Below are 27,613 nucleotides of genomic sequence, written 5' to 3'. Positions count from 1 at the left end.
TTCATTCTATCTCTTTCTATAAGCCGGAGTAATTATTAGGCTCTCCATATGCATAGCATTTATTTTCTCCTCAACAGCTTATTACTGTTATTTAAAATTTGTATTAACATAATTAATAGAACATGAGTCATCCAAGTTCTTGTGTATTATAGACAGGATGATGGATACCAAGAGCTATGCCTAGATTAAAAATATTTTGCTGAGTTTCAAAGTCTGTGTTTCATATGTGATAGATATACCACAACAATATCCTTTTTGTTTTATTGTATTGTATTGTATATATTTTTTTTATGGACTTCCACTGCAATTGAGTTACAGAAGCCTTTTTAACATTTTCCTTTTTTGCAAGTATAACCAGAACAAAGATAAGAAGGACTTTAAGCACTGCCCCAAGATAACTGTTATTAGGATGTTAGTTATTTTAGTTCAAGTTGCTGCAACAAATTACCATAAACTGTGTGGTTCAAGCAACAAATTTTATTCCTCATAGTTTTAGGAAGTCCAAGATCAAGGAACTAACAGAGTTAGGGTCTAGTAAGATCTGCTTCCTTGGTCTTGCATAGATTGTGTCCTCACACAGGAAGAGGGCTAGAGAGTTCTCTGGGGTCTCTTTTAAAAGGGCACTAATCTTATTCATGAGGGATCCACCTTCATGACATAATTATTTTCCAAAGGCCCCACCTCTTATACCATCACAATGGGGATGAGGGTTTCAAAATGTGAATGTGGGGGAGGCTATAAATATTCAGTCTATAACATTAGTTTTAGGATTTCTTTAGACAAGTGGGCGTTTTATTTGTAACAATGTGATAATGAAAAATCAGTGCTTCATTCTTGGGACTTGGTGTATTTCAAAATTTCATTTGAATTTTTTTTCCTTTGGCTTGGGTTATACACAGAGGCATAGATTGAAAAAGAAAAATATCATGCATATGATATATGAGAAACAGCTAGCCCAGTGGATGTGTGAACAAATGCAGGAGGAGAGAGATTGCCTTGGTTTGATAATTGCTCAGCTTTTAATTGTTATGTCACTTTAGTCCAGGTTTTTAATTGCTTTGTATCTTCAACTGAGTCATTTGTAAAACAGATAAAATCAGTACTCTACCAAATGAGTGGATGCAAAAATTAAATTACTTAACTGATGCAGAACATTGGGAGGAGCATCAGGCACAAAGTAATTTTGCAATTAATGCTATTTGTTTGTATATAGAGAAAATCCAGTTGTTGACCTCTCAGTTAAAAGCTGTTCTTCCTATCCTGTGGAGGATTCTTGAGGTCATGTCTTAAATCAGGAGGAAATGAGGACCTTCCTTCTGTGTTACATTTCACCATATATCCCTGTGTTTCTCTTGTATATCCCTGTGCCACTCATTTACTTGGTAGGAATAGTATTTACAATCCAGGGTTCTCAAAGTCTTGCCTGATATGTTCTTGGACTGCATTCCTGTCAGAGTATAACGTGTTGGATGAAAATAAAAATTTTCCTAAAGCCAGGTGAACAAAGGGAATGCTAGAATTCAAAGCACTTTCTCACGTTCTCATCCTGTCTTTTTGCATATCTACATCTCCTGTATCCTTCTTCTTCAGCAGGTGGTCTCTCTCTGGGTCTGAGGTCCCATGATAGAGGGTTACTCATAGATCCCACATTTACATGCTATATTCTGGACATATAATGCAACTGTAATTCTATCTCTTACCTCAACTCCAAATCCCCAGAGGCCTTCTGATTGGCGCAGCTTAATCAGGAGCCCAAACACCTGGGTCAGGAAATGGACTTACACTGCAAAAACAAATAAATAATTAGTCTTCCTTGGTGGAAAGATTCAGGGTTTTATTTGTTTGTTTGTTTATTGGTATTCAAGCTGAAAACAGACCTTCATTATGCCGCATGGTGAAACTTTCTGAGTAAAGCAGAAGGGCAGGGACCTTGCTACTTAATTCAAGCCCATGGTGTGCCTGTGTAACATTATTAAACATCCATTCCCTGCTCTTTCCGCTTTACCTTATTAAGCATCTCAGGGGAGGCCCTAGTTAATCATTGTTATGCTGAACACTGTTAGAGCAGTGCAAGCACGCTCAACACAGCTTTTGCCTTGCTAAATTCAGATTGACCAGGATACACATTTCCAGGAGTGTCCTGGTATTTATTACTCTAGTTTATAATTGGATTATGACCTCCAGTTGTGGACATTTGAGGAATCATTTCAGGAGTCCCAGCTGAAGATGATAGGTGCAGATCTCCAGGTTTTATGAATAGCATATTCTACTCTATGGTCTTATGTCATTTTGTTATTAATTGGTGGTCACTAACTTTCTATCCATAGAAGATATTCATGCTGCATGCCAATCCCATTGTTCTCTTTAGGAGAAAATGAGCACTCTTCATCATGAGACCAAAGTTCGATTTTTCATGGTCTGCTGGTGGTATAAATTGTTTCAGATTTTTTTCGTATGACAGATACATTTATTGAATTAATCAAGTACGAAGGAAAGAAGTATGCTGCAACACCTTTCATGGATATGTAAAAGAGAGAATTAGGCTATTAAACATGAATTATATAAATAATATTAAAATCCTATATTAGTAAACTTCCAACATTATGTAAGTCCATTACTTTTAAAACATACCATACCAACTTGTAAAATATGTAAAACATTTATGTTGGCAATATATTTTTTCTCTTAAAAAGTCCACTATGGGAGTTCCCACTGTGGTGCAGTGGGTTAACGATCCAGCTTTTCTCAGTAGAGGATACCAGTTTAATCCCTGGCCTGGTGGCAGTGAGTTAAGGATCTGGCATTGATGCAGCTGCAGTGTAGCTTGAAGCTCCAGCTTGGATTTGATCTCTGGCCAGGAACTTCCATGGGGACAGCTGAAAAAGAAAAAAAGAGTCCCCTGTGGTTATCTGTGACCCATTCTCAATCCTATTCCTCTCCTGCTTACCACAGGAACACACTATCATGAATGTGATGTCATATTCATTGTATTCTTTGAATGTTGTTTTTCTTTTATTTATTTTTTCATCTTAACATTAAGCATTTGAAATTAATCCATGTACATACATGTAGCTCTAGCTCAAGCATTTTGATTGCTGTGTGGTTTTCAATTGTATCATTATATCATATTTTATCCATTCTCTAATTAATAAACATTTAGTTTCTTTTTAGTGATTTCATATCTTCCTTTTAAAATATTGAGGACAGGAGTTCCCATTGTGGGTCAGCAGGTTAAGAACCTGACATAGTATCCTTGCGGATATGGGTTCAACCCTGGCCTTGCTCACTGGGTTAAAGATCCAGCATTGCCACAAGCTGCAGTGTAGGTGGTAGTTGTGGCTCAGATCTGGTATGGTTATGGTGTTGGCCAGCAGCTACAGCTCTGATTATACCCCTAGCCCGGGAACTTCCATATGCCACAATGTGACCTAAAAACAAACAAACAAAAAGAAAAAAACTGGGTACAATCAATATAAAATAAGCACAGACAATCATAAACACCTATGTGATCCACACACAAATCAAGATGTAGAATACTTTTAACTCCCCAAAAGATGCCCTCATAGTTTTTCTGATCAGTACTACCCCCACTCACCCATCCAGTACACCATTACAACCACTTTTTGGTTTCTTTCCCCGTATATACATATTTTTTTATTTTAGGGATTTATATGAGTGCGTTATTCTCTGGTATCTGGCTTCCTTTGTTATAAAAGTTTTAGAGCTTCATCTGTGTTATCATGTGGTATTAATCTACTACATTTTCTTTGTATCCATTCTCCTATTGATGGATATTGATTTATTTCCAATTTGGAGCTATTGTGGTCATTTTCATTTGATTACTAGTGTGTTCACAGTTGATTTGTAAAATTATTGATATATTCTGGATGCAACTGCTTTTTCACACGTTAGGGGAATATTTCTCCCACTATGTGGTTTCTATTTATTTTCTAATGTGATTTCTTGATAAGTATATTGTTTTAATGAATTCTGATTTATATATATTTTTCTGATTAGTGTTTTTGAATATTTCTAAGAAATTTTTGCTTACATCAGTGTTTTATTGTCCTCATAAACCCTCAAATATTAGTAAAGTACTCATGAAGTAGGGTATGTAGTGAGTTGTAGTACTTTATTCCTGACATAAGTAATTTGTTTCTTTCCTTTGTTCTTAATTTAATAATTCTAGCTTGAGGTTATGAATTTTATTAATTTTAACAAAACACTGCTATTAGTATCATTGACTGTTCTCCATATTTTTTTCCATTTTGTTGATTAACAAAAATTCATTTCTACTATTTTCTTTTACCTACTTATTTTGGTTTCAATTTGCATCTCTCAAAGTAGGACCATTGATGGTAAATATTTACCTCTTTGGTCTTTTCTAAGTCTAAAAAAATCAATAATAAAAAGTTATGTATTTCCCCAAGAACTTTAGCTACATTTCAGAAATTTTATATTGATTTTATTACTATTCAGTTTCAAATATTTTGTTTTATGTTTGTTCTTTTATTTATAAGTTATTTAGAAGGCTATGGTTTAATATACAAATACTTGGATTGGCAATAAATCTTATTGATACCTAATTTAACACAGTTGTGATAATAGAATATATACTGTATGATTTTAGTATCTTAACAACTGACACTTTGATATCTTAATAAATATTGACACTTTTTTATAGCTTTATAGTTCCCACTGGTGAAGGATCATGAGCAATTGAAAGCAGAATGCATTTTGTAGTTAGTTACTTATAGTGATCTATAAAAAATATATAGTTCTAGTTTTCTAGCTCATGACAGTATTGTCCAAATCTTTATTCTTATTGATTTTAAATATATATTCATTTTATCACTTGCTGAAATATATTTTCTAAAATCTCCAACAATAAATATGGAGCTGTCTGCTTTCTTCTTTTAATTCTGTCAATTTTTACTTTGTATCTTTGAAGTTCTTTTAAGTACATATACATTTAGTCTTTCCATGGATTCTAGATGGATTGATCCTTCTACTATTATAAAATGTGCTGTATTTTTCTTAAAATCTATTTTGTCTTATACTAATATAACTAGGCCAATTTTCTGAGCCAGTTTCCTTCCACTTACTCCTTGCATTATATATGTTTTTCTTCCTTCATTTGTTCAACTGCCAAAGTCTAAATTCAAAGTATTCTTACTTTAAAACACACTTTCTAATCTAGTCTCTTAGTCCTAGAATTTTAATTGGAATGTTTAACCCATTTACAGTTGGTATAATTGATGTATCTAGTTCAAGTCTCCCAAGTGATATTGGTTGCATATTTATCCTATTTGTTTAACAATAATCAGAACAGACTGCTTATCTTTCCTGTTCAGTTCTGTTTATTTTGCATTTTTTAGATGTTTCTGAGAGTATTATTAATACATTGTTTTATCTTCTGTATTGCTTTTTAACAATACCTCCTTGTGTATTTTTTCAAGATGTTGCTTATATCTTAAAGTAGTCTACCATTAAATAATAAAATACTAATGCATAAACAGTTTAGAACCTTATAGTAGGGTAATTTCCTTTACTAGTTTTTTTCCTTCTTACATAATTGAGGTTCCATCTGGTTTTATTTATCTGAAATTGAAGGTTATTTTTAAATTCTTTGCCCTTGTATAGGTCTACTAAACATTTATTCTGTCAGTTTTGTCATCCTGAGATTTTCATTATTTCATCACAATTTTTTTTTTTTAATTTTTTTGTTACACCCACAGTATGTGGAAGTTCCCTGGCCAGGGATTGAATTCATGCCAAGGGATTGAATTCATGACCCAAGCCACTGCAGTGACAATGCCAGACCCTTAACCTGATGAATCACATGGGAAATCATCACCTTAATTTTTGAATGATATAGTCAGTGGATATAAAATTTTAGATGACATTTTTTTCTTCTAGTATTTTTAAATTTATTTTTATTGTCTTGTTTTCTTGTCTCCATTATTTTGGATAAATAAGTCACCATTGATACTATTTTCCCCTTGAAAATATTATGCTGTTTTCTCTTGAGTATTATAAGTCCTGCATATTGTCTTTTTTTTTTTTTTTTTGGTGTTTTCATTATGATGTACTTAAATACATTTTTTGTTTTATTTGCTCTGATTGTGTTTGTGGAAATTTTTGGATTCGAGAGTTGCCATAATGTATCAGTTTTTAAATGTTCAATAACATTATCTCTTCAAATATTTCTTCTGCTTCATTCTCTTTCCTCCATACGGTATTTTTTTTTTTTTTTGCCTTTTCTAGGGCCACACCAGTGGCATATGGAGGTTCCCAGGCTAGGGATCTAATCGGAGCTGTTGCTGCCAGCCTACACCAGAGCCACAGCAACATAGGATCCGAGCCATATCTGCGACCTACACCACAGCTCACGGCAATGCCGGATCCTTAAACCACTGAGCAAGGCCAGGGATCAAACCTAAAACCTCATGGTTCCTAGTCAGATTCGTTAACCACTGTGCCACGATGGGAACTCCTCCATATAGTATTTTAAGTAAAATTATGTTGTTAAATTTTTCAGTCTTATACTACAGATCTCTTGATACAACAACAAAAAAAAAATGACAATAGAGACTGAAATAAATTGTATTTACCTACAGAAAGAAACATATTCCTTCTATGAATCAGGATGCTAAACTGAGATCTAAAAAAAAGATGATCTGTAGTTTAGCAGGTTCTTTTAAAGTTTTAGTTTTATTTATTTCACCATCGGTTTCAAATGTTTTGAGAGTGGAATCATGAATTTCCCATACACAATCTGTAGGTTCTAAATCCTGCTGAGATTCCAGAAATTGGCTTGTATTTAATATAAAAATGGCCAATTTTTTTGGAACTGTGGAGTGTCTCTCCAGGTGTTGTAGCCCAGATGCCAGGTTTTTCTTTTGCTGGGACATTCTCTTTGCTTTCCCACCATATTCCCTACTTTCTGTTTCTCAGGGGTCTCTTTAGCACTTTTGCCACTCCCTCTACATTGAGCTAGTAGTGGCCTGTAATCTGTAAAAACCTCAAATGCCTAACAATGGTTTTGGTGGCTCGCTCACTCTGTGCTCACTCTTTTATAGCTGGGTTTTATCAAGGAATTTCTCTCAAGTAGTTGCTTAGCCTGTTCCTCCAGTGCTTGGGGTCCAACATCTTCCATTCAGAAAAATTTATAGCTGGGTTTTATCAAGGAATTTCTCTCAAATATTTGCTTAGCCTGTTCCTCCAGTGCTTGGAATCCAGCATCCTCCATTCAGAAAAATTGTCTTAAAAGTTATCTGTATAATTACATGTATAAATATTTTTTATTTTTAATTGTTGATTAGTCTTCAATCATATGGAAACAACAAAATGTGTTTATAAATTCTTCTGTTGCCAGAATTTTGAGTTGTCTCTAGTTTTTGACTACCACAAATAAATCTGCTCTGATCATTTGTATACAAATTTTTTATATCTTTGTATAGACATACTGTTATTTTCTCCAATGGATAGAAAGAGATAGAGATGGATAGCTAGAGCTAGAGAGAGAGAGAGAGAGAGAGAGAGAGATGGAGATGGATATAGATACAGATATAGATTAATGGACTTCTTTCCATGTGCTTATTTGCTTGCCAATTCCTTGTAAATTATCTTTTACTCATTTTATTATTACTCTCTACATTTTCTTATTGGGCTTTAGAGATTGTTCTATATTCTGGAAAAAAAAAGTAATTTAGCAGATATGAGAATAGAAGATATTTTCTTCAAATTAATGTCTTATTCATTCTCTTAAAAGTTTTTACAAGCAGAAGTTCTTACTTTTGATTAAGTTCAAATTTTCAACTTTTCCTTTATGGATTATACTTCATATGCCATACATAAGAAATTTTAGCCTTCTGAAAGGCCACTGTTATTTTCTCCAATATTTTCTTCCAACAGTGTTATAGTTTGGGGTGTTATATTTAGGTCTATGATTGATTTTGAATTAATTTGTGTATCTGGTATGAGATATGAAGTTTATCTTTTTGCATATTATTATCCAATTCTTCCAGTACCATATGTTGAAATGATAATTCATTCTCCCGTTAAGTACCTTTGTACCTCTATCAAAGATTATTGGACCATATATGTGTGGATTTATTTCTGGGCTCTCTGTTCTATTTATTTACTTTTCCATCTTTACACCAATATCACAAATGGTTTGAATACTATACTTTGTAATAAGTCTTGAAATTGAGTAGTTTAATTCTTTCAACTCAGTTTGCTTTTGGTGCTTTTATTCACAAAGCTACTTTGGCTATTTGGGGGCCTTTCCATACAAATTTTAAATTTCTGTATAAATTTTAGAATTAGAATATCAATTTCTAGAGGAAAAACCCCTAATGGAGTGTTGATTATAATTTCATAGTCTTCATAGATGTAGAGAACTGATATCTAAACAATATTGAGTATTCTGACCCATGAAGACATTACAGTACTCAGTTTCTTTTTCTTTAACTTCTCTTAGGAACATTCTATAAACTTTCAAAGTACAGATCTTATATGTTTAAGATTTTTTTATTTATTCAATGATTTTTTACCCTATTGTAAATAGTAACTTACATACTTTGATTTTTGTTCATTGTCAGTATACAGTAATAAAATTGATTTCACATGTTGATCTTGTAGCCTCTTCCATTGCTAAACTTACTGATTATTAGCTTTGTCTAGATTCTTTAGAGTTTTATAGATGTGATAATATCATATGGCAATAAATTTTATTTTAGCTTCTGATTTTCAAGCTCAATGGCTTTTATCACTTGTTCTTTGATTGTTGCTTTGGTTAGGAACTTTTGTGCCATGATACATTAGAAGTATTAAGAGTGGACATTTTTGCCTAGTGCTTGACTATAGGGGGGAGAATTCATGCAGTCATCATTAAATATGATGTTAGCAATAATTTTTTATAATTGTTTTGTATCATGTTGAGGAAGTTCCCATTTATTCAGTTTGCTAAAAAATTTTATTAGGAATTGACATTGAATTTGACACAGGGTGTTTATGCACGTACTGAGATAATCGTATGCTTTTTCTTTTTTAATCTATTGGCATTAGAATTTATTACCTTGATGGATTTTCAAAGGTTGATCCAACCTTTTATGCCTGGCATATATCCCAATTTGTCATTAGGTTCTATATGTTTAGATGCTTTTAGATTCCATTTGCTATTATTGTTGAGAAATTTTGCATATATTCATGAAGTATATATGATCTGTTTTTTTCTCTCAGATTTTTTTTCTGGTTTTAAAATTAGGTTGTGGCCACATAAAATGAGTAGGGAAGTGTTCCTGTCACTTCAAGATTGTCTACTCAATCACATAGAATTAGTATTATTTCCTTCTTAAGGAATGTTGGGTAGAATTTTTCAGTAAAGTTATTTCTTAAATTTTTATAGTTAAAACTTCTTACTTAAAAAATCTATTTATTTCCAGTGTATCTAATACTCTGGATGCTTTTAATATTTGTCTTCAAGAATTTTTTTCACACATTTTAAGAAATGCCTTTATATTGCTCCTTGTGTGATTTTCTTCGTTTTTCTTACACTTGGAGTTCATCAAATTCCTTCAATATCTGAGTTTATTGTCTTCATCAAATTTGGGAAATTTTAGTTCATTATTAATACAAAGATTATTTCTCTTTTTTTCTTCTTTTTTCCTCATTTGAAGACTGCAGTTACCCAAACATTATATCACATGTAAAAGTTATCCCACAATACACTAATAAATTGTTCATTTATTTACCTATGTCTTCTGATACCAAAGAACTTCAATTGATGGTATTATTATTCTTCACTAAATGAAAAAAATAAAGAACTCAGTGTTTTGGGTTCCTAACTGCTTCAATCTCTTCCAAAGTGAATTTTTCTAGGCCCAATGCTATTAATTCATTTAAATGTAATGCATCAGAAAGAAGTTATCACAGGAAGAGCCCATTCATTCAACAATTGTTTATTGTGTGTGAAGGATTAGGATAGATGATTTCTGATAGCCAAAAAAAAAAGTGTATAATTTTTTTATTATACATTATCCTTGAGCTTCAAGAGCTTATCTGTAAGAAGGAGTAAAATAAATACACGTTTCAAGAGGAATAACAAGCAGAATCCTAAGATATCAAGTTATCCCTTAAGATTTCCCAGCCCTTTGGTATATATGCTTTGCATAATCCCTGGAATTGTTAGGTAAAAGCATTTCACTCCCATAATTAGATTATATTAAATGGCACAGTTGAATTTAAGCTAGGGTAATTATCCAAGTGGGCTTGATCTAATCACATGAACCCTCTAAGAGTAGATATTTTCTCCAACTAGTAAGGAAAGGAATTCAAAGATATTAGAAGAGTGAGACAGATTTGACATGAAGGAGATTCTCCTTTACTAAGAAAAAGGGGGCTATGATGTAAGGGCATGAGTGCAGCCTCCAGAATCTGTGAGTGTTCCTGGCTGACAGCCAGCAAGGAAACAAGGATTTTGGTATCAAAAATGCCAGGAACTGAATTCTGCCAATGAAGTGAATGAGCTTGGAAGTGGACCCTGAGCTCCATATGACACCCTGATTGCAGCCAATGTAGAGAACTCAGCCACTGTACTGGACTCTGATGTAAGAACTGTGACTTATATGTGGGTGTTGTCTTGAGCTGCTAAGCCTGTGTTCATTTGTTATGTAGTAAAAGAGAACTATGTAAGCAGTATATAATGAATGTCATATGAAACTAAAACTACAACTGTACAATAGAGGTTAATTTTGGCTGGGAATAATTGGGGAAGACTTTATGGTGTATATGAAAATGAGAGGATTTTGAGATTGGCAGGGGATTAAGAAATGTGGAAAATAAAATCTAGGTAAATGGACTAGCATAGTAACAGAGTCAGAAAAATGAAAATACCTTTTTATTAGCAAGAGCAGATTTTTTCACAAAACTTAAAAGTGAGAAGACTTTGAATTAAGGTTCATTGTAGTCTAGACCCAGTTTTGTTAGAATCTCTTAAAGTACTTGACATAGCGTAGATTCCCATGATCTTCACCAGACCAATTTAATGAGAATGTCTGATTCTGAGGGTTTTTTTAAACACCTCCAGGAAATTCTTACACTATTAAAATTTGTTTTAGATTAAAAACCTAAACTTATCAATGTGAGAATTTTGAGAGGATTTTGTTTGTACACACTTCTGTTCTTGATTTGTTGTCTTTCTTTTTTAAATGAAAAACTGATGTAATCAAAGTGTATTGTAAGAGCTTATTCTGGAGTTTGCAGTTTTCATTTTGAGTTTGTTGCCAATTGGAGGAGGAAACCAATGAAATAGGTGAAAATTACAGTTCTGTGTAATAGTAAAGTTAAATTGATAATTGTCCAAATATGTGGCAGTGGATATGGAAAGAGTAAGATGCCTGTCAGCAAAATTATAAAAGATATATTAATAGGACTTGATGGCTAATTTGATGTTTGCCTACATGTGAGAAGAGAAAGTGAAGGAAGAGATGCAAAATTCAAGTTGCTTCTTTGGTGCAGTTCAGGTTAGACTGTATAGGACTGAGCGGATGAAGATTTGGTGTTTGGAAAATAAGGATTGTGGCTGCAATGGAATGCAAGTCAAGTTTTTTTGTTTTAGAAGCAATAAATGAATTTACTGGGTTTTATTTTACTTCTTACTTGTGGGAGAACTGATCTTTGAAATGCTAATTACATGTTTCTGTTGTGTGTGTGTGTGTGTGTGTATTGTCCTTGGTAAGTGTACAAATTATTATTCATTCAGTATTTTCTCAGTGTTAACTTCAGAGTTGGAACACACACTATAAATGTTGATTACATGACAAAAATACTTAATGTAACTGACATTATATGTGGCATCAGTAATCATTTTCACACAAAGTTGCTTGAAAGAAATCTTTCTTAGCTTAAGGTCAATAATTAATCAATACTGTATTACATTGATAGAGTCCTAATGGTAAAGTCTATCTTTTTTCTGCTTTCCTTATTTAGGTGAATGGGAGAATAGATGGGAGAATTGTGAGTAAAATTGAAGATATTCTGGCATACTGATGTGTTATGTTCTATCATATCAATTAACCAAAATTTCAATACAATATATTTCTGCTTCTTAATGTAATTTCCTAAATGATAGTCATACATTTTTAAGGAGAAACTTTCTCATCCTGCATTACATCTCTCTGATTAGGAAACATATTTTATAATTCTCTGTCTGACTGGTCAGCCACCACTGTACTTTGATCTACATTCCACCCCCAAAGAAGCTGATCTAAACAGACAGCTGCTCTTCCTTTTAGGTGAGATGTGTGTCCCAGATGTTTATTCCAGATTAATAGTCTCTATATAAGAAGTTGAGGAAAGAAGGAAGAAAAGGAGGGAGGGAATAACAAAGGAAAAAAAAAAGTGATTTCATGTGGCCAGGCTACTAAGAAAGTACTTCTGAACCATGTAAGTTGTCATGATGCATGATGAAAACTAGCCTAGTGCTGCAGATTCAGTCTATGTGCTTATAATGCTAATGTTGGTGTCAGTATCTAGGGGCTGTAGAAAAAGCTTGTTACTGTGAAATGCACCTGCAGATTTCTTCAGAGGGACATTTGTAGTGGTGACAAATTGTCCCCCTAGTTATATTTCTTTATCATTAAAGTATAAATGTCTATATGTCTTTTTCAATCTTTTTTAATATTAATGGCCCCTATGAAGAGCTCCACAGAGACAGAAATTAACAGCACAGTAAACTGATACATTTCAACATCACACACATATGAAATCGGGACTAATTGTATTTAACACTGATATTTTATAAACCATTATTTTACAAATCTCTAAATTTACTTGGTTATTTTTGTGATAATATATTGTTTACTTCATTCTTCAGTATTGTGTCAAAATATGTCCTTTAAAAAGATCCTTTCTGGGAGTTCCACTGTGGCTCAGCAGTAACAAACCCAACTAGTATCCGTGAGAACATGGGTTCTATCCCTGGCCTCACTCAGTGGATTAAGGATCTGGCGTTGCTATGGGTATGGCGTAGGCTGGTGGCTATAGCTCCAGTTTGACCCCTAGCCTGGGAACTTCCAAATGCCCTAGGTGCAGCCCTAAAAAGACAAAAATAAAATAAAATAAAGTAATCCTTTCTACAAAACCACCCTCATGTTTTGTCAGTTTTATATGTAAATACTTCTTCCTAATTTTGATTATTATTATTCTTTATCTGGACTGCTTTTACCAGCATATCCACTTTTGACTGCCTTCGATCAGTTCTCCATACCAGCAAATATATTTCTGAAACAAAAATCAAATCATGTCGCCCTTTCTGACCTTTTAATAGATGATCATTGCTCTTGAGATAAAAACAAAAAATACTGTATTTTCCTGTTAGAAACTTCATTAATTTCTTCTGAAAGCAGTTGTTGCATGTTATACCAAACTGGCCTTCAGGGCCCATCCTTGGACCAGGTCAGCATTGCATGTTGGAAGCTTCAAGCTAATTCCTGTCCAATCATCCTGCCCAGTGTCTGGCATCTGGCAGAGTTTTCATTCTGGCTCCGACTTACTCTCATTCCCCAAAACACACAAGTGCATGCGCATACACACACATACCCTAGTTTAACACTATTCATATATGTTTCATAGATAAGGTAAAATGCCCCATCACAAGTTACCTTCACCAATTCTTCCATTCTTCCATACTAGTCATATCTCTATGTTCCATGTGTTCATAGTTTTGCTTTGTTTTGTGTTTGTTTGTTTGTTTACTTTTTACGGCTGCACATGCAGCATATAGAAGTTCCCAGACTATGGGTTGAATTGGAGCCGTAGATGCTGGCCTATGCCACATCTATAGCAATGCCAGATCTGAGCAGTGTCTGTGACCTACACCATAGCTCTCAGCAATGCCGGATCCTTCACCCACTGAATGAGGCCAGGGATTGAACCCGCAATCTCATGGACACGAGTTGGATTCCCAACCCACTGAGCCACAACAAGAACTCCTTTCTGTCTTATCAGAGTTTATCAGACTTTTTAATTATAGATTTATTTGTACTTTTGATTTTGTCTGCTCTTTCATTAAGTAGTATTTTCAATGAAGATGAAAAGTATGCCTGCCTTTGTCATTATTAGTACCACATTATATAACATAATTAACAACTAATGGATGAAGAGATGAGTAATTAATTCCACAGTGGATTATTTATCAATAATGTCACTAGAGTTTTAAACTATTTTAAAACAATGATAAATACATATGTGTTAATAAATATAGACACTATAATGTTGTCCTACATTTTAGTTTTTATTGTGTCTTTACTTATCTATGAAGTAATTTGCATACTTCCTCATTCCAAAATGAAATGAAATAGCTAGATGTCTGTTTTTAAAGTTTCTTAATGGTGTCACAGTACTTCAGATTTATTCAACTTTCTATAAGAAATGTGAGGGCATGAATTTTTCATGTTTTGATATACCCCTAATACACTAAGAAATAAATGTTCTGCAAAATGATGAAGAAGAAAATATAATTATGGAAATAGGAAAAAAAAAAAAAAGCCTAGATGAGAAATCTATGTCTCTGCTTCATTTCCTAGGAATACATGTGGTTTCAGCATTTAGGGAAACTCGGAACTAGTCTGGAGCAAGTGTCTAATTTTACAGATGAAATTTTGGAGTAGAAATGTAAATGACAGGTTTACAAAGTCATCTAGCACAAAAACTAACTTGCACGTTTAATGCTTTTTCCATTCTAGCAATTTAACAACCTGAAAAAAAAAAAAAAGCTGTTAACAAAACAAAAATAAAAAGACTAATCCATATGAATGCCTTTCTGGTAACAAAATAATAATGAATTCCTGAGGAATTGCCAGCCTCATCATTGGAAAGGCCTTGGTTTAGGAGGCTATAGCAATAGTACTTAATGAGGAGTTAATAATAAATAGAGTAGTACTACTAATAATAATGTTAATAATAAATAGTCAATCATAATACATAATTTCTTATGTCTTTTAAATAAGCCATTGTATATTTATTGAACTTCATCTTTCTTTTCAAACATTAATTAACATACATAAACTAACATTTTGTTCACTACTGATCTGATTTTTAAAAACCTGAGGGCTTTTCACTAAAGGAGGTAAAAAAAGAATGGTCTGGTTAGAAATTAGCAGACCTTTCATGCTTTGCCTTTAAACAGATTAAGGAAGAAAATGAACACACAGTTTTCTAAGACTGTTACAATCAACAGTAGGCAAGAAGTTATGACTGTATGAGGTCCAGGGGAAATGCTAAGTCAGTTCTCACTAGGTAGGCTCCTTGACTTCAGCCATCTATTGTATTACTGCTTTGGGAAGACTGCTCTTCTAGTGAGCAGAGCCGTAACACTAGAAACATGTTAAAAACCAGTATTTTCAGTTGTTCACATACATTTCTGTTAGGACAAAGATACAGCCAAATTCATGCCACATTCATTGAGGCATAATGTACCCTGTAACCAGGAAATACTAACAACACTTGTAAAATCAAAAATGGGTCTCTGACAGGCTGAGTATTACATGGTTTTAACTGGTTAAAAGAAATCGGTGCCCAAAGTTACAACTAGGATAGAGCATTGATGGTGCATGAAATATTACACATCTCTTTTTATGTTTGAAAAAACAATTATCGAGAAGTAAGCATCTTTACATGAGAAACTATGTAAGCTCTATCACTTTATGAGCAAGGATACTTGGTTAATATAATATCTAAACCTTAACTAAGATTGCATAAGAGAAAGCCCACTAAAAGCAGCCCCATAAAGTAATTGATCACTATTGAAATCAGCTAAGTGTTAGCTGCCCAAGTCAGTTTTAATTATTTCATTCCTTTGGTCAAAATGTAAGTTTATGTGGTTAACTTTATTGAGACAACATTTTGAATCCTTAATTGTCTGTGTACCTTGGTACTAAGACAACTGTTTCTGGGGACAACATTTTCTTTACCAAGCCTCCTTATTTGAATTAAATCTGTCCAGAGATTGTTTTCCTATGGGTTATTTCTATAGAAGAATATTTTTCTAATGGAATATCTAGACACACTTGTGCTCTCATTAAGGATGCAATAGTGGCCCATGGCTACTACACCAGGAATTGCCCACACCAGCCTTTGCTGAATACCCAGATAAACATAGATAAGTACAACATAGTTTTGATCATATACATGTGTGATTTAATATGGAAAATAATGAGAAGCATTAAGAATATGTAATTAAATTTAAGGTGAAGACTCCTTTAGTGATTTTTAAAAACATTCCTGGAGTTCCTACTTTGGTGGAGTGGGTTAAGAATCAGGTTGCTGCAGAGGCACGGGTTCAGTCTTTTAGTGGGTTAAAGGATCCAGCATTGCCAGAGCTGCAGTGTAGATCACAGCTGTGGCTTGGATTCAGTCCCTGGCCTGAGAACCTCCTTATGTTCTGGGTGCAGCCATGCAAAATAATAATAATAATAATTTTTTAAAGTCTTCCTTAAATAATATCAGTAACAACCATTTTCATTTCAGGAGCTAGTGTTAATAGGATGTGCCACCACTATGCCCTTCACACTTACTGCCATCTTTAAGTAAAATATTTTGCAATGTGTTGAAAGTTATAATTTCCATATCTTGGTAGCTGTTGGCATAAAATACATTTGGATTGGAAAGATTAGGGTATTAAGCTGACTTAATGAATTGATATTAAGCTGGCTGAGATGCAATAATGAGTTGTCTATAAGCAAACTTCTGTTGTTTGAAGACCTTTTGAAATTTTGTCTTGATTGCCTCAGGAAAGAAATACTTCTTCCATTGTATCTCACCAGTAGCTTATTATCTGTCCTAAATATCTCATGTTTGGACAAATGTGAACCATACTTTCTATGGTATCTAGCTTAAGATAGGACACCAGGAAGCAAAGGCAAACAAACAAATGAAAACAAAGGTCTAAGATCTATAAACAAAGCCTCAACTAGGTTAACAAGGTAGAATGTAAAATGGAATACGGACAAGGCAGCTAAGGAAACTGTCAACATAGATTTAGCACTTAGTTTCAACTGTTTAGTTGCCTGTACTTCACCGAGTAAATAAATGGCTCTTGTATGTATACATTTCTGTGAGCTCTTATGCTAGGGACTTCACTGAATTACTTACAACAGACTCTAAAGTACATGTCATAAGCACACCGACACTTAATTCTTGCTTTTGGAGTCAATAATGTTCATATAAAATTGAGTCTTTGAGAAAACAAGAAATTTTCTAAATATTGATGGATTAATTTAACATCCTCGATGTGTTTACGAATAATAATAGTGACTTTTATTGAGTATTTCCTACCAGGCACTACAGAAATCACCCCATTAATTCCTACCATAAGATTACATGGTGATAAATATTCTAATTTCTCCACTTTACAATGAGCAGAATTCTCAGGAGGGTCTGGCAGTACCTGCTCCATGGTATAAACATCCTGCATATTGGCTGGGACTATGGATGTGATCAGTTTTACTCCTATAATTAGGTTATATTATATGGCAAATTGACTTTAAAAAAAGGGATGTTATCTCACTTCCTTCAGCTATTGCTTTTATGGAAAAGTTTCTCTTCTCCTTACCACTACCATGTAAGCATTTAGATTATTTTACTCCTATTGACTGAGCATCTGTGTTAGGCTTTGCCACATGCAGTATAGCATGAACACGAAAGGCTTCTAACTGCAGAAATATGGATTCACTACATTGTGACATTTAAGGCAAACACAGTATCTAAGTGTTGAGTCTCTCTACGAAGCCCACATCATTTTGCCAACATCTCGACCTTTCCTGTCTGAACTTGGCTGTCCTTCCCTTTCTAGAAATTTAACTGAATAGAAATATTTTAATGATTAAATCTTCTTGTGTGATTGCTGCTTTAGACATTTTTTTTTTTTTTTTTTTTTTTTTGTCTTTTTGCCTTTTCTAGGGCCGCTCCCGCGGCATATGGAGGTTCCCAGGCTAGGGGTCGAATCGGAGCTGTAGCCACCGGCCTACGCCAGAGCCACAGCAACGCGGGATCCGAGCCGCGTCTGCAACCTACACCACAGCTCACGGCAACGCCGGATCGTTAACCCACTGAGCAAGGGCAGGGACCGAACCCGCAACCTCATGGTTCCTAGTCGGATTCGTTAACCACTACGCCACGACGGGAACTCCATGCTTTAGACATTTTTGATAGGAGAGGAATGTCTCTCAAGGGGCAAGTGGATTGATGGTGAAATTATTGGTGAAGTTTTTTGAGAAGAATTGGTGGTAAATATTGCCACATGGATGTGGGAAGTCTGAAGAGGACAAAATGAAATAGTTATATTTGTATAAATGTTCCCTGTCAAAGAGTAAATAAAACAAATAAAGTTAAAGAGGTGATAATAATTAACAACTTTCAGACTTTTACTCTGTAGCAGGGAGAAACAGCCTGGGTTCTGAGTGAAGACATTCATGAACATAATGACAATATTAGAATGAAGGATTCTTAACTTATATATCTTCTTTGGACAAGAACATGAGGAAGAGAAATATGTATAATTAAAATATAATAAGAGCCTTGCCAGCTGTCTATGGTAAGAAATATGTTAAAGAATAGTTGGAATATTTAAGCATATACAACTCTAAAAGGCAGGCTAATCATAGAAGGAAAACCACAGTGAATTGACTTAATCATGTGTAATTGCTTTTGAAATACTATACAGGACTAAAGAGCTAGAAAAACTTGAAATAAGGAGTATGTCACTGAGCCCATAAAAGGTACAAACTGAGGAAAATTTTTTTTTTCTACTAGCAAAGTGATAACTGAATAAAATTTAAGAAAAGAAGTATTTAGAAATATAGTGAAAAACTTTAGACCTTGTTTAAGATTATTTAAAGTGTATATTAATTTTATGAGTTAATCATGTCACATTTGATTTTTAATTTTATTTATACTCAAATAGGGAGACATAATTTGTCTCATGATGCACTTAAACTAATTGAATTAAATTATAATGGGATTATCATGTCTATAATTTAATGACTATTTGAATCACCTCTTTAATTTTCTCTTATTTAAATCTTTGCAAAAGTACTTTAACTGTTTTAATTTCTTATGTTTATATAATAATGGTTTTCATCATTAAAATATTACTAATAAAAAATAAAACAAATATCTTTGATACTTGGACCTTAGACAGTGACCCAGAAACATTTTAGGACTTTGGTGTTAATAGAAATGACCCTAGTCAAACTTTTCATCATCCCTTAAATTTTGAATCACAGAATCACAGTATGGACTCCTGAATGCAACTGTTTTAACAAATTTTATTATCTTCCATTGTCTTCCTAAAAAGGCTTTTAATATCATATCTATAGTAATATTCCACTAAATGTAACAAATAAGTATAAAGACTTCAGCACTATAATAGTGAACAAAGGTAACTATACATCCAACAAGAGAGGATTGACTTAAACTATGCTGTAGTCAACTAAAAGGATGTGAAATCATTAAAAATTATTTCATAGAAAACCTGAAAATATATTAACTTTTTGCTGTGAGAAAAGAAGCATATCACAAAACAAATAGACTATATATATGTGCATATATAATTTTGTATATATGTTCCTAAAAGACAATACAAAGATAAAATATAACAAAAGCACATATAGAAATTATAAAAATCAATTCACAAGGCTAAAAAAATACATGGTAAAAATAAATATGAAAGATTTTAGGTAGTAATTTTTACCTTCATTGTCTTATCTGTAGTGATTAACTATTTTAAATTTCCTACTTTTTATTCCAAATTTTCTAAGGTCTCAATAAAGAATTACTCATTTTAAAAGAAAAAATAAGATAAATATTTCAGAAATTATTCATTTTGTAGATAAAAAGTATCCAATGTCTTAAAGGGAAGACTGTAAAATATTTATCATTTAAAAACATACATTAACCAAAATAAAGATTAGTATTATCCTTCTTCCTGATTCTAGATATTACTAATATAAGTTTGCCCTAACTTTAACACAGTAGGCTCAAGTTATCATTTATATTGAACTTTTTTAAAATGAACCATAAACCCCTCTATGAGTTTTATCTCATAATATATTTTCATAATTATAGTTTTCCCCATTTTATTGAAATATAATTTACATGTAATAAAATTTATCCTTTTTAGTATAAAGTCCTGAGTAACTGTGTAAGTCATGCAACCACCACCACAATCAGGATAGATTCCATCACTTTCCTAAACTCCTCCACATTCCTTTGTAGTGAGCACCTTCCTCTGTTCTTAGTCCCTTGTAGTCACTGATCCATTTTGTGTTCCCATAATTTTGCCTTTTCTAGAATGTCATATAAATAAAATTATGGAATATATAGCATTTGAGTCTATTATCTTCTTTCATTAAATATAATTTTTGAGACCATTCTTTGTTGTTGCGCCATCATACTTCATTCCTCTGCATGTCAGTGTAGTGTTCCATGTTATAAATTTCATTTATTTATTGATTCTCAGGGTAATGGGTACCTGAGTAGCTTCCAGGCTTTTGTGATTATGAATAAGGCCATCATAAATATTGGTATACAGGTTTGTGTGTAAACATAGATTTTCATTTCACTTGAGTTAATATTCAGGATTGAGGGTGCTGACTCATTGGGTAAGGGTACACTTAACTATTTAAGGAAATCCCAAACTATTTTCTAAAGGTTTTGTATTTTTTTTTTCTAACAGTAGTGCATGATAGTTCCACTCACTCTACATCCTTGCCAGCTCTTGGTATTATCAGTTAATTACTTTCCTTAATTTAAGCCATTCTAATAGGTATATAGTGACATCTTATTGTGGTTTAATTTGCTCCCCTGACTAAATGATATTGATCATGCAAATGAAAATATTTTGAACAAGTCATTAATTTTCATTTTAGGTATTAATTTTGTTCTACATTTTCTCTGCCATTTTCCCCCGCTCAAGAGGCTGGATTTTATGCCTTATTACTTCAAGGGAATATTTGATTGGGATCAAAGCAGAAGACCACTTTGAAAATTTATTGACTTTCTTGCCCCAAACTTAAGCATCTTGAGAACAATACGTTTTGAGGAAAAAAAGTGTTTCTCCTTTAGAGGATTTCTTCAGGATATAGGTTTTTTTTTTTTTTTTTTTTTTCCCCTGGGGTATTTTTTATTTAGAATGTTTCATTGTATTGTTCATTCATTCATTCATTCATTCATTTTCATGAATTCACTTTTTAGGATATAGGGTTTTGTGTTATCTTGAAGAGTGATAACTGTACCACTTTCCCAGAAAACATACAGAGAAGATACCTGGCTTGAAAGAAGATTGTTTCTGTAATATATTTAGAGAGTTGGTTCCTTGAGCACCAGGCTCTCAATCTTGTAAAAGATCCCAGTTTTCACAGCTTTGCAAAAACTTCTGAGCTGCTGGATCTGAAGGCACCGACACTAACTTGGATCTGTATTTCTCAGCTGTACCATGGTGACGTGTATGCACGGAGGACTATGGGGGATAAGGCTCCTTCTCAAAGACTTGGCATTCTATGAGATTTCAGAATCTTGATTGGACCTAGTGGATATGGGTGTAGGTGTGCTCTATGAAAGTATCTAGCTGAATTTTCCACTGACTTGGAGATTAATAATTAAGTTTATTTCTAGAAAATAGAAATTTATTTTTCTCCCCTGCATTTCTGTACATTAATTTATACCAAAAATATGTCTTAACTAACTCGTTTTTACTCTAGCCAACTGCCTCAATTTTTTTCTTTCTCAAAGAGAAATTTACTACTAAATTTGCTGATAAATTGGTGAAGTGACAAATGCAGTCAGAACATCCATGAACTTTTTTGATACATATGCTTAACCATTGGTTTATTTAGCATCGTTTTAAATATACCATCCTCTCCCAGTGTCAGATTTGAAACTACCAGAAATATTCACAAGAGAAAGTCAGAGCCAAAGATTTAAAAGTACTTTTTGGTACTTAGTATGCATTTCAAAACAGTTGTTAATTATCAAAGCATGAATATTTTAGATCATGACCATAGCCTCTTGAAGAAAATAGTATAAGAAACCTTCCTGTTTTGACAGTATACATGTTTATTTCACTCTGATGAAACAGAAATCATGCTTATTTTCTTAAAACAAACAAAAATGTTGGAGTTCCAACTGTGGCACAGTGGGTTAAGAATCCTACTGCTATGGTTTGGGTCACTGAGGAGGTGAGGGTTCCATCCTCTGCCCGGTGCAGTGGGTTAAAGATCCAGAGTTGCCACAGCCGTGGCATAGGTTATAGCTGTGGCTGTGGTTCAGATTCAATCCCTGGCCCAGGAACTTCCATATGGTAAGGGTGCAGCCACTTACACAAACAAACAAACAGACAAACACTGTCTACAATTTTATATTTATGCCAAATAACTTTATTTGAATAATAATGTTTTCATTGGAATTTTCACAGAAATTTTACAACTATTTTGCATCCTAGCCTTTCATATTGCCTTACTACTTTAAAAAAACTGTAATTTTTAACTAGACTTTTTTTTTTTTTTTTTTTTTTGGTCTTTTTAGGGCCGCACCCATGGCATATGGAGGTTCCCAGGCTAGGGGTCCAATCGGAGCTGTAGCCGCTGGCCTACGCCAGAGTCACAGCAACGCCAGATCTGAGCCACAACTGTGACCTACACCATAGCTCATGGCATCGCTGGATCCTTAACCCACTGAGGGAGACCAGGGATCAAACCCGCAGCTTCATGGTTCCTAGTTGGATTCATTTCCACTGAGCCATGATGGGCTATACATTTTTAATGGAAACTTTGATTTTGCTGCAAAACTAAAACTGCTGTAAAAATGATGTCTATTTTTAAAAAAACTTAAAATAATGTATTTGATAAATATAGAATGTTTCCAAATATGAACTGAATAGGATTTTACTGATAATTCATTTTATCATTACATGCTAATTGTTACATCAATGCCACTTTCTATGTTATGATGCATGTATAATATTTCCACATGTAATATTCTTTCCTAGTATAATACTATACAAAATTAAAGTTAGGGCAAAGTGATCAATCCAAGTGGATCTTCATTTAATACAAATATTACTTGGGCACAATAAAAAATGTTAAAATTATAGATTCTATATGAATTTTATATCTTTCTATTATAATAGAATTTTTTTTTTTTTTTTTGACCACAGCCACAGCACACAGAAGTTCCCAGGCCAGGGTTGAAGCTGAGCCACAGTAGTGACAATACCAAGTCCTTAACTGTAAGGCCATCAGGGGACTCTGTATAAAAGCAAATAATTTATTGGCATTTTCAGCTGGCAGTTCATAAGCAGGTATCAGAGTTGCCACATAAGAATAATGTAAAGAACTTGCTAAAACAAAAGATTTCTTCTTCCAGTACCTAGTGGTTGTGAGTCAGCACTATGAATATAAGAATCCCTATTTTAATAACTCCAGGGTGTTAAAACACTTTAGATGGTGTTAATAAACTCACTGTCTACTTTTTCCTCTATATTTATAAGAAATTCTTTAAACCAGGTAGGTTCCCAAAGGTGTTTGTGATATGGTATCTACTTTGGGGAAAACCTGAACAAAATAAACTGTACTTTTTGAAATAGAAAATATGGAGAACTTCCTCCTTTTTATTTCTTATAAAAGATCAAACTTTCATATATTTATTTGCTAAAAATTATCTTCCTGAAAATGTCTCTTAACTCTTCCTGAGAGTTTCACAGGTTTTGTTGTTCATATGCTACTGAACAAGTTTCTTGGGTTGTTCTCTTCAGGCTTTCTTTCTTCCTTACGCTGCTGCTTCTGTGTCAGTGGCTGACATTGAACTCTTCGCTTTGGGCCTATTGTGGGACTCGATTTGTTGGTTTTATCTTAGTACTTGCTACTCACATAGCTCTCTGGAAGACCTCACACTGCTGTCCTAGATTCTGACTGCCCCAGGGGCTCACTACTTCCATGATGGTGATGCCAAAACTTGGCCTCTATGCATGGTCACCAAATTGAATCTCAGAGACAGAGTTTTGGGTGAAGAAGAAAAGAATAGCTCTATTGCTTTGCTAGGCAAAGGGGACCACAGCAGGCTAATGCCCTCAAAACTGTGTGTCCCAACAGTTTTGTGATAAGGTTTGTGAGAATTCTTACAATCAAGGGTTCAAGGGTTAGGATTGCTGATGAGGATCAATGTGTGTGCAGGGTCTTCATTCCTTCAATCTAGAGATCATCTTGCCTCAGGCGGTCTCCTGATGGGCTTCGGTGGTTCTCAAGTACTGTGATCATATCTCTCTACAATGCAGGATGCCTCCTTAAGTAGTTAACATCTTCCATTTGCTGAGGGTTTTAGTTTTGCAGAAGAGCTCAAACATATTGAACCAGGACCCTGCCCCAAGCCTCACCATTATTTCGTGACTCTTCTTCCCTTGTCTCTGCATCCCCACCCTTCCCTGATAAACAATTGAATCTGCCCTTTGGAATTCAGGGAAGGTCATGGAGGCTGAATGAAGCCTATTTCCTACAACCAAGAAATGGGAGACACAGAAAGGCTTTTATGCCTAGGATTCCCCACAGGGTCCTTGTCGGTTTTCAATGGTGCTGCCTCTTCTTCAACACCATGAATCAGTGGAAGCTTGGAGCAATTGCTTGCTTCTTACATCACTTCAGATGGTCAGGAACAGAAATCCTTCCCATTCAGAATTGCTCCAGGTCTACTTTCTGAGAGATCCTTCCAAAGCATATGAAGGGCATAACTCTTCCCAGAAACATCAGCTTTGGGGATATTTATTCCTTGAGACAGAGCGCCACTAATGTGATCCAAGTCTGAGTGAATTGATCATGGCTGTGGACACATTCTTACCCAGTAACCCAGCAAAAAGGGCAGAAATCACACCAAACAGTGTTAACATTACTTTGGTAGAAATTACCTTAATACGCTAAAGTTAATAGAAGAATTTCAAAGAGAGAGATTTCGGATTTAACATATGTTAATGTATTTCAGATCTAATATATGGTGATGTACTAATGTACTAATGTATATTAAGAACCAGGAAGAAATTATTTAAATGGTGCAGATGAATGCATTAGCTGAGGAACTCACTGTCCTTATGATGATGCTATGGTAAACAATAAAGAAAAGTCCCTCTTAAAAATAAAATGAAACGTAAATGGATGAAGACTGGTTTGTGATTTGAAGCATATGGATTTCCAAAAAGAAGCAGGACTGTCTACAACACCTCATTAGTGTAATTTACTGTATAGACTGGGTAGTTCTGCTGGTACATTCTACTGGAAAAGGTCAATGTGACAGTTATCAAAGGTGCTAGATGTCAGATTTTGCTGTCGTCCCCCTCATTTGCATTGCTGTCTCCTGTTAACATGGCACAGGAACAGTTATAGTTTGTAATACTGTTGTCAGCACAGAATCTGCTTTGAAATTTCAGGAAGACTTCTAGTCCCTTCTATGGATGAATGTTTGTGTCCTCTCAAATTCAAGTTGATACCCTGTACCCCAATATGATAGTATTTGCAGCTAGGGGTTTTGGGAGGTAACTTGGGTTAGATGAGGTCTGGAGGGTGGGTCCCTCATGATGGGATTTTTCCCTCATAAGAGGAGACATTAGAGAGCTTGCACTCTTTCTCTCCAAGTGCAGAAACTAAGTAAAGGCATGTGAACCTACAGCAAAAAAAAAAAAAAAAAGGTGAGAGAGACCATTTTCAAGCCAAAAAGAGAACTTACCAGAAACTAAAGCCTGCCAGACTTTGGTTCTGAACTTCCCATCCTCCAAGGCTGTGCAAAAACAAATTTCTTTTATTTAAGCCACCCAGACTACGGTATTTTAAGGCAGGCTGAGCCGACTGGATGCATAATGGAATGGATATTGGGAACAGCTCCTATCAATCAAATTGTACTCCTTTCATACAAATATTGTGTATTAACTTTTAGCAGTAGTTCCTTCCCAAGAATATAATAAAATTGCTCTGCCCAGACAGCGAGTAATGATAATTTCAGAGAAGCTTAACATTCATATTTGGTTGACTCCATCATTATGTTTTTTCATTTGACCTTCACTTCATTTTTCTTTTTGTTACGTTAAAATATCTAAGGGTGACGATGTCCCCCAAGAGTTGACCCCTCTATCTTTAGACAAAGTCCTACAGAAGAATATTAAGACACTGATAAAAAAAAATTTATTGGGAAGGCAATTGCTAGATTCTGAGGTGATGGTAAACTATAGATCATCATTTTATTCCCAAATAACTCACTCTTTAGCCAGAAATCTGATTTCAGAAAACTTACTAGAAAGATGATAGTGTAAATACAGAATCAAATTTTATTATGTCAAGAATTGGAAAGAAAATAACAGACACTAATTTGGGGGGGGGTCTTTTTTTTTTTTAAGGGATGCCCCCATCGCATATGGAATTTCCCAGGCTAGGGGTCAAATCAGAACTGCAGCTGCCAGCCTCCACCACAGCAACAAGGGAGCCGAGCCACATCTGCAATCTATATGACAGCTCACGGCAATGCTGGATCCTAAACCCACTGAGCAAAGCCAGGGATTGAACATGCATCCTCATGGATACTAGTTGGGTTCATTACTATTGAACCACAGCAGTAACTTCCTATATTTATTTAAGTTGAATAGAATTAAAATGAATCCAAAATCCTCCTACAAGACTAGGAAAAAAAATATTTAAAATGCTGCTCCTATTTTTATGTTAGTAAGTAGCTCCCAATTTACTATCTATTTTGGTATTTTAATTATAATAGTACAATAATTTTTCTCTTTAATCATTTAAAACAAAGTTGAGCAATTATTTAATTTACCTTATATTTGTAAACTTATTTTTAAAAGATAATAGTAAATTAGAGAATGATTAAAGAGCTCACAATAATATGCCTAAGGAAAGTTAAAAACATAATATCCTGGGGAGAAAAATATCTTGATGCTTTTGTATTATTTCAGATATACATATTGCAGAAGTCATAAAGATTATTTTAATAAGGATTTTAGATTACTTATTTGCCTCTAGGCATTTTCATTCATTAACCTACTTTTCCTCAAATATTGCTGTATTGAAAAATGTTTTAAAGAAAATTTGAAAGTGTTGACTGAAAATATTGTTTGCTTGAGGAGAATCTATGAGTGTAAAACAATACCAATTTGGTTGTAAAAGAATAATTAGGCAACTGAATCCCTTTTTTTCTTTATCAAACATCAAAACTGGCAAAGACAAATATCACTCAAATAAGATATTTAATAAAACATTATTTTTTTAATATTTTGGCTGCACCCATGGCATATGGAAGTTCCTGGGCCAGGGATTAAATCCAAGCCACAGCTGTGACCTGTGCTGCAAATGGAACAATACCAGATCCTTATCCCACTGCACCTGGCTGGGGATCGAACCCACACCTCCACAGCAACCCAAGCTGCTACAGTTAGATTCGTAGCCTACTGTGCCATAGCGGGAACTCCAAACTTTATTGTTTTTTCTACTTTGGAAAAATATTTACTCACCTTAGAGTGGTATCAGTTTCTTTTTATTCCCCCATTTTTAAAAATTTTATTGAAGTA

At 34.1% G+C, this 27,613-nt stretch overlaps 1 long non-coding RNA gene across 1 annotated transcript in view; it reads right to left on the bottom strand.

Annotated features, from left to right (window-relative positions):
* Nucleotides 1-338: 338 nt before the first annotated feature.
* LOC102165048 (uncharacterized) overlaps nucleotides 339-27,613 on the bottom strand; it is a 1,242,341-nt gene continuing 1,215,066 nt past the window's right edge. The window contains exon 8 of the long non-coding RNA XR_014827982.1: nucleotides 339-1,783. This is a non-coding gene — a long non-coding RNA (uncharacterized LOC102165048). The remainder of the gene's footprint in view (nucleotides 1,784-27,613) is intronic.

Source organism: Sus scrofa, chromosome 14 (assembly GCF_054392235.1).
Source record: "Sus scrofa isolate SSC_HxYL_T2T_F1_AM1 chromosome 14, Sscrofa_HxYL_maternal_Yorkshire_Landrace_v2.0, whole genome shotgun sequence".
Classification (NCBI taxonomy): Eukaryota; Metazoa; Chordata; class Mammalia; order Artiodactyla; family Suidae; genus Sus; species Sus scrofa.
Note: the sequence above shows the minus strand (reverse complement) of the source record. Positions and strands in the feature narration are given on the sequence as shown.